Source organism: Oculina patagonica, unplaced genomic scaffold (assembly GCF_052425735.1).
Source record: "Oculina patagonica isolate OP01 unplaced genomic scaffold, crgOcupat unplaced206, whole genome shotgun sequence".
NCBI classification, from domain to species: domain Eukaryota; kingdom Metazoa; phylum Cnidaria; class Anthozoa; order Scleractinia; family Oculinidae; genus Oculina; species Oculina patagonica.
Window position 1 is genome coordinate 2775 of NW_027558044.1, and position 8246 is coordinate 11020.

General features: G+C 36.7%; 1 long non-coding RNA gene across 1 annotated transcript; it reads right to left on the reverse strand.

Annotated features, from left to right (window-relative positions):
• Positions 1-443: 443 nt before the first annotated feature.
• LOC144640235 (uncharacterized) lies at positions 444-8001 on the reverse strand. Its single transcript, XR_013568309.1, has 3 exons — positions 7927-8001; positions 645-704; positions 444-543 (listed from the first exon to the last, which is right to left on the reverse strand). It is a non-coding gene; the product is annotated as an uncharacterized LOC144640235 (long non-coding RNA).
• Between the last annotated feature and the right edge of the window lie 245 nt (positions 8002-8246).

Here is an 8246-nt window from a genome sequence, read left to right on the forward strand (position 1 = left end):
GGTTAATAAAGATGGTAAATTTTGAGCCCGGTGATAAATAATAAAGATTAATTTTTCAACAATGACACAAGCATTTATTTACCATCTTTATTATTTACTAATTTCTTGTTGTATAAAAAAGATGGTAAATAAATGCTTGTGTCATTATTGAAAAATTAATCTTCATTATTTATCACCGGGCTCAAAATTTACCATCTTTATTATTTACTACAAACCTGATGATTTCGACATTGCTGATCCTAGCAGTATGCAGGACGTGTGTCACATATCAACCTAGCAAATGGCCCAGCTCACCACGAGTCTCTCGTAGCTCACTTGGTTAGAGCGCCCAACCGGTACCTGGGAGGCCATGGGTTCGATTCCCGTTGGGGACTCAGAATCTTTCTTTGTCCCATGCTCATGTCATTTTTGAAAAATTAATCTTCATTTCATGTATACAATTAGAAAAGTGGCACACTTGTGTACCAGAGTTTAACATTTTACCTTTAAGTATTTGCTCACTGCACGAGGGACTTGGTTTCGTTTGTAAAAATCATTACCGGCCTTAAAGGAAAGAAATAAATGTAAGGTATACTAATAGTAAGAAAAAATTTTATATACGGAAAATTAAAGATGGTAACGATGGCAAGAACTGTCTGATGTACCTCTCTTTCAGAGTTGGCCACTTTTAACAGCTGTTCGAATGTTGCCTGTTTTCTTTCTTCCTACAAACAACAATTATTTCTGTATTAACATGAATGTTTATTAAACATTAAGTTAACACACTGCCATTGGCCTTTTTTCTCGTACATTTCTCATTTACAATGCCCTTTGTTCTTGGCGCAAGCTGCAAGTGTGACTCAAGTGTAACGCAACAACTTCTCAACACTAAAATTTTTATAATGACTGTAATTAGTACATTTAGGCCAAAAGTACTACATGTGCACACTACTTTTTCCTCTGTTTGTAGTTTGTAACCTAGTTTCCATTTGCCTCAAAAGTTTGAAGCTGTTGTTTTGTTGATTCTAGAACATGTCACACTCAAACACAAGCTGGCTACTTCTTCTAAATTCCATCATGCTAATTGGAAACAGAGCAATTGAAATAATTACTACAACTATGCAAAGTAAAACCCACATATTGAAGAGGGATTTTTAGAAAATCATATTGTAATCCATCAAATATTTTTCAGGCATGTTATTGGTCTAAACATGTCACGCGATACAGCCAAAACTACGGAATATTTAACAAGAAGAAGCTCTTAGAGCTTAAAACCGCACTGGTTATGTGACCACCCTAATTCTGGATAATAAAGGAAACTGTTCAGTGGAAAGGGTAGCAGCATGTTTTGATTAATGCCGACTTAGACACAAGCTGCAAATATTGATTTCAAAATGCATGGCTTTTAGCCAGGCACCTAAAAATATCCCCCATTTGCCTAAAATTGAAAACACGCCCAATGACAATGTTTCCCAGTTTCTCTATTGCTAGTATTATTTTTGAGCCTCTTTAACACACCAAAATTCCCCGCCCCCCCCTTTCGTGTTGTAGGCGGGTTGTTAAAATGTAGCGACTGACCAACAAAATGATAACTTACAAAGCACCTTCTGTGACCTTTTACTGTTGACTAGTTCCAGCCGTAGATGTTTATTTTTCATATATGCAAATGCTCGCTGGACAAATTTCAACGATCCTGTCCCGTGAAGCCAGACAATTTATTAAATCAGCAATGCCTCCAGTGTTTTATCGAATTTCTGTTTAAAACACTGAATTACTCTTCCAGGAATGGAATATTGAAGCAAAGAATTAAACCAAATTTGAGAAGAACGCTTGAGCTGTTCTTAGCAGAGTGGGAATTCCCCTGGATGACGTAAACCTTTCAAGTCAGGGCATGTTTGTCTTGTTAATTTTCCTTTAGATCTCTGAAATCATTTTAATGACACAACAAGAAAAGACATTTCGCTTAAAAATCGAACATTTCCCACTAAACATTCTAAGTAAAGAAGAAAGGATTCTGGAAGTCTCGATTAGTAACTGATTGCATGACGAGAACTCTGACCGATGATATTCAATACCTTGTGAAAGTGAAAGTTACAACGTCAGCACATTCCTTGACACAAACGTAATTGTATTTACAGTACAAATTCTAGCCTGCTGAAACATATTTCTCTTTTATTGAATGAGTATTTAGTATTTTCTTGCGATCAGATGCTCAAAAATTAAACATAAAACAAAACTACAAAAAAAAAACGGTTAAAGAAAAAGAACCGCGCAGTGCAGTTAACTAAATGCGTAATTCAAAGAACAGCCGATGAGTGGGCTGAGTGGGAGTATGGGTCTTGTCACTGACAAGATGGAACCACGAGCAGAGCAAGAACCGCGTGCATGGTTAATTATTCCATGAGTCCACGTTAGATAGTGGTAAATACAGTAAAACCCGCGAGTAAGAACCTATTGTTTTTTAGATTAGCCTTAATAGGTTCTTACATAAAAGGTTATTAACACAAATTTAGACCGACCAGTTGACACAATCAAGAGTTGATTTTTTTAGTAAAGGAAGTTTTCAATCATTTGAATCGTTGTGTTTTACGTTAACTTTCGTTAATTTGAGAGTTTTAAAGCAGCAAACGTGATTCTTTTACTTTTCGTGCAAACTTATGTAGCATGAGTCTAATTTAATTAAGTAGGAAGAGTCTACAAGAATCCTGCCGCATTGAAAATCACACGGCATTAGGCTTAGATATCATTTAACTTTCGTTGGTTTGATTTTCAGTTGGGTATGGGTCGCACTTGGGAAAAGTTTTCATCTTTGCTGGTTAAAAAAAGAAAAAAACTTCTTAGACGTCAAAACAGCAAATGTGATACTTTTCCCTTATCTGTGAAAACAAATGTAACATGACACGTTTGTTTTTCTCCTAAACTTTTGTAACGCAACACTTGTTTTTGCCGAAAACATATGTAACTTATTCATTTCTCGGGTAAACAGGGCGACATCGATTGAAGTTGTTTTGCTTTAATTAATAAAACTAATTATAACACAGATATTATCCATAAATCCACGCAATTGATATTACCAATACTACTGACTGGTACATGTACTACGATTTCCAGTTGAGTGCGACGCGAACAAAGTTTGGTGACGAGGTTTCAACATAACAACGGCATTGTTGTCATGGGCAAACTTCTCTGTTTCCATTGGTAACTGTCGTAAACAGGTACTGACCGCCATTGTTCTTTTATACAAGGAGGACCTCTCGGGAAACAGAGCAATTTTTTGATTGGCTAATTTTGATCCAAGATGGCGTCAGTTTTAATTAAGTAATTTTGTGATTGGCTAATTTTTTGAAATTTCGATCCGAAATGGTGTTAGCTTTTGTCAGCTTTACGAAGCGCCAAATGTTCCTCATTTCAGTGCGTGAATTATTCATTTTGCACTTGAGAAAGATATATTATTTAAAGCTGAAGGAATTCTTAAAGCTGCTAGAAAATTCCTGGAGTTGGAAAACGATTTAATTTCAGTTGAACGGTAACTCTAACGATGAAGGTAAAGTGACGCACGTTGAACATAACATCAACTCTCAACACAGATCTGTTACCGTCGATATAAAACAGCTAAGGCATAATATATTTCGTTATTTGTTTCTTTTATCGTTATCTCTGTGTATATATTTTTTATTTGAAAGCGTAATAAAGTGTTGCTGACGATATTTGTAGTGTTTGTATTTATTTAAGCATCGAGATTGTCGAGCAAGACAGTTACAAACGCATATTTGTTACCAATGGTAACAGAGAAGTTTGCCCTTGACAACAATGCCGTTGTTATGTTGAAACCTCGTCAGCAAACTTTGTTCGCGTCGCACTCAACTGGAAATCGTAGTATTTCCTTACAGACGGAGCTACTTGGAACAAAAGGCAAAAAAAAAAAACGCCACTAAAGGAGGATCCTATTCCTAACTTTTTTAGCTACACTTCTGAAAAGAGATTCCGTCAAGCTAGTATTGAGCTAGCAATCGTTTTAAAAATCAGGCACATATCACTGAACATGAGTGACCACGAGCCGATCGGCGAATGGTTTGCGATGGCTTTATTTATATTTTCCACGTAGAATAACAAACCTCTGGCGCCCGGGATGGTAGAGTCGCAAAGTTTTACGTTTACGAAAACTGCAAAAAGGAAGGAAAATAAAGATACTTTAAACTCTGATCGGGCGAAACTATTTGTACTCAGGTGAAATCAAAACACAAATTATAATATTTGCGAAGCTAAGGCCATCAAAGTTACGACGATGGTCAATGAAACTTCTACACTACTCTAATTTGATATCTGTCTGACCGAAATTCAATGAAGAAAAATCTCTTTTAAGCTCTGTAGCCAATGTAGAAATGTGAGCGAAAATAAAACATCTGAGTTGCCGTGCATGCATTTTATCCAGTTTCATCCGGTTAACAAACGCAGAAGACTTGAAATTAAAGACAGCTAGTGAAGATTATGCCTCACAGAAATCGTTAAATATGTGTTTTCATACAAAAAAGTTAAAATTTGACCAAATTTCTACATGCATAAAATGTCACACAAAGTGATTTTTTTATCATCATGTTTGTCAGTCGCTACATTTTAATCGCCTTTTGTAATACGGAAAGAAGGGCAAAATTTTGAACTGTTAAAGAGGTTCAAAAATAATACTAACAGTATAGAAACTGCGAAACATTGTCATTGGGCCAGTTCTCAGTTTTATGCAAATGAGGAATACTGTCGAAATTCTCACGGATACTTAGCGTGAAGCCAGACGTACATGTAATGATATCAATATTTGGGGTTTGCATCGAAAGCGGGTGTTTTTAAGGGCGGACCATAATTTCTTTGAGGCAGGTTAGGGTGAGGGGGATTGGGATGCCGGGAACCAGTGGTCAACTTTTTTGGCACCGTCAGGTTATTGAAATTTTTATTTATTTATTCCTTTTAAATTTTTCCCATTTCACCTTCAAGCTGTGTAATATTTTTTACTTATCCTCTCGGCCAGGCAAGTCACGCAATGTTTAAAAGCTACAAATCAGTTACAAATGGGAAATATGTTCAGTGTGAAATATTCAATTTATGATTTTATGCCATGAAAGAAAAAGATGTTTTAGTGGGCCAGAATTTACATTTATTAAAGTACCATTATGTTTGTGTTGTGGAATGTGCTGGCGTTGCACTTTCACTTTCACATGATCGGCCAGAATCACACAATGTTTTAAACGCTTTAAATCTGCTACAAAAGGAAACCCTTAACAAATCCTTTGAACTTAACCTAGCATGTTAAGTGTGAAATGTTCGATTTTTTAGCGTTATCTAATTTACAGGATAATTTCAGAAATCTGAAGAAAAAAAACACCGAGACAAACATGCCCTGACTTGATACGTTTACGCCATTGGCAATGGAACTAGTCAACCATGAAATGTCACACAAGGTGTTTTCTTACCGTTTTGTTTGTCACCTCGCAACATTTTTTGGGATGGGGGGGGGGGGGTGTATTTTTTATCCCCCCACAACATTCCTCTAGGGTGATCAGGTGACCAGCTGATCACGTGACCAGCGCAGTTTTAAGCTCTAAGAGCTTCTTGTTTTGTTTGCAAGCAAACTTTGTGCAAAAAAGTAACTCCATGGGCCGAAATACACAAATAGCTCAACCCATGGCATAAACCATCCCATCAGGACAATCACCCAGTTTCACCCCAAGCCACCCCATAAATTGAAAAAAATAACTCCTGCACGCTTAGCGTGCCTATGTTTAGGATGAGTTGGTACCATAAAATAGAAGCTGCAAGTTGTAGGATTTCCGAGAAAATCCACCCCAACTTGAATTGGTGTAATTAATTGGGTTTTTGTCTTGCATTGCATGTAGCCCTTACGTCGCGTAGAATTTGTTGGTCATTATACCACTGATAGAAAAATTGCAATGTTTTACTTTTTTTTCTCGAGTTGGTAGGATACCGGTAAGTTGGTAGCCTAGAATAAAAGCTACAAGTTGTAGGATTTCCGAGAAAATCCACCACGACTTGAATTGGTGTAATTTAATTACGGTAGTTTTTTTGTCTGCACTCGTCTAAAAAATTGTTTTACATCGCGGAGAATTTATTGGTGATTTTACCACTGAAACAAAAATTGCAATGTTTTACTTTTTTCTCGAGTTGTCTCCTACAAATAAAACAACTACAACCCACCATTAAAGTCGCATTTGTGAACTGACAAGTGGCTTGCGTGCAGGTTCCGTATTAAGGTATCTCTGTATTAAAATATTTACCTTTGAGTAAAAGTTCAAAAAGTTCAAAAGGTTCAATTTAAACCTTCGAGGACCAAACAGTATTAAAAACAGAATGTCCATCTCCTGGTAACAAATACTTTCTGTTTTTGTGGGCTAAACTTAGAAATTGTTGCAGCTACACCAGTCACGATTGCCAAAATGCGATTGTGTAGGGCCGTCGGCGTCGCATTCCACTTTTACCGGTTGATCTTGAAGCTTCTTGATGAGCAATCGGCTCGAGTCAACTCCTTCCTCAAAGGACATGTCGTATTGTGGGCAGGTTTATGGCTCCATCTGACTTGATTTCTGGGACAAGCGCAACTCGCTTTTGCTGTTCACTAAACCCCACTTAATCCTTGACTAATGCAACGTCATAGCCTCGCTTTCATGATGGAAAAAAAAGATGGCCGCTCGCGGCAGCAAAATGACTATTTTGCCGTCCCGATTATTGACAACAAATTGGATGTCAAAGCAAATAATTACTATTTTTAGTAATTTCATCGTATGAACTTTCATTTAAGGTAAAACCCTTTACTTTGTCTGTACATCTTGGAAAATTGTGACACAGGAAGATCCAAAGCAATAGCTTTTCTGGAAATTGTACGTCAAACAAATCAAGGATTACATTTTACTTGTTTACAGCTCCACAGCTGTCATCAAGACAGCTATATTATGCTGAAACGAAACTGCGCTCAGATTAAGAAACTTAACTGAAACGCTGAGCCTAATTTTATGTCAAACACTGAATGAAATATATCAGTTTCCGATTCTCTCAGAAATTATTTGCAGCATTTATTCTTCAACCAGTCACTCTTGTTGTGTATATAAAGCTTGTCAATTTTGCTGTTTTCAGCCATTTTTCTGATGGAACTTTTGCTCCGCAAGAAAAAGTTTAAGCTGTGCGGCATATGCCACACTCATTTTCCATATTAAGTCAAACAGAGGTATATTGGCTGATAACCCGAGCTCAGTGAACCAATCAAAAAGCTAGAAATGCAATATATCCGAGGTTAAGAATTAAAAGATGATATCCCCAAGTATTATTTCCCAGTTTTTAAACTTTGCAAGTTATATTTACATGCTTAGTTTTCATCTCCAGTAAATTGCTCTATTGAATAGAGCTCAACATTTTGAACAGACCAACAATATTTTGAACGCTGACAGAATTACTTTGATGTTTAAAAGCTTTATGAAAAGGTATCCTAAAATGATCGGCCTTGGGAAAAAAATTGAAGGATAACAAACACAATAACCTCCATTTCGCTTTTAATTAAAATATGTCCTGAAATTTGTCCCTGTACATTATCTGTTCCTCTAAGGTCAAAGTTTTCTTTGAGCTTGTCTCTTGGAAAAACTGCTCACTTCTTGGAACAGATAATGTCTGCGAACAAGTATCAGTACATTTTTCGTACCAATTAAATGATAATAATTTTAATAATAATTTATTTCTGGCGCATTACATTACGCATTACATTGGTGCATTACAAATGCAGGTTATTGCTTATATAGCCAGTGGATCCCAACTCTGGGCAGGATAAAGACAGAGACCCTGTATTGGTTTAATCACATCAGATGAGAGTTCCCAGCTGGTATCAACATTACTAGAAAAGGAAGGATGGTTATAAAAAAATGAGACACAAACTCTGGGTTTTTTTACACTAACCTCTGTAAATGCTTCAAAGTCATCAGCTGCCTTGTGGTCAATATAGTTGAGTAATTCCACTTCATAAAGCACTGTCATAAAAGGTTCAAGAAAGGTTAGCTTGGGGACTGGAACTTTTTGTAAAACAATTTTTTCAAGATAACTTACAAAATATCTTATTTTGCGGCCGCAAAATACGAAATGTGGCAGAGTTTTATTATTTTATCAAGACAGTTGTAACTTCCAGCAATGCCACTGCTTTTCCGGCGGCGAATTATGAGTCAACGGTCGAAGAAAATCAGCACCAAACGTCAACTTGCAACGACGGTTACTCCGGAACG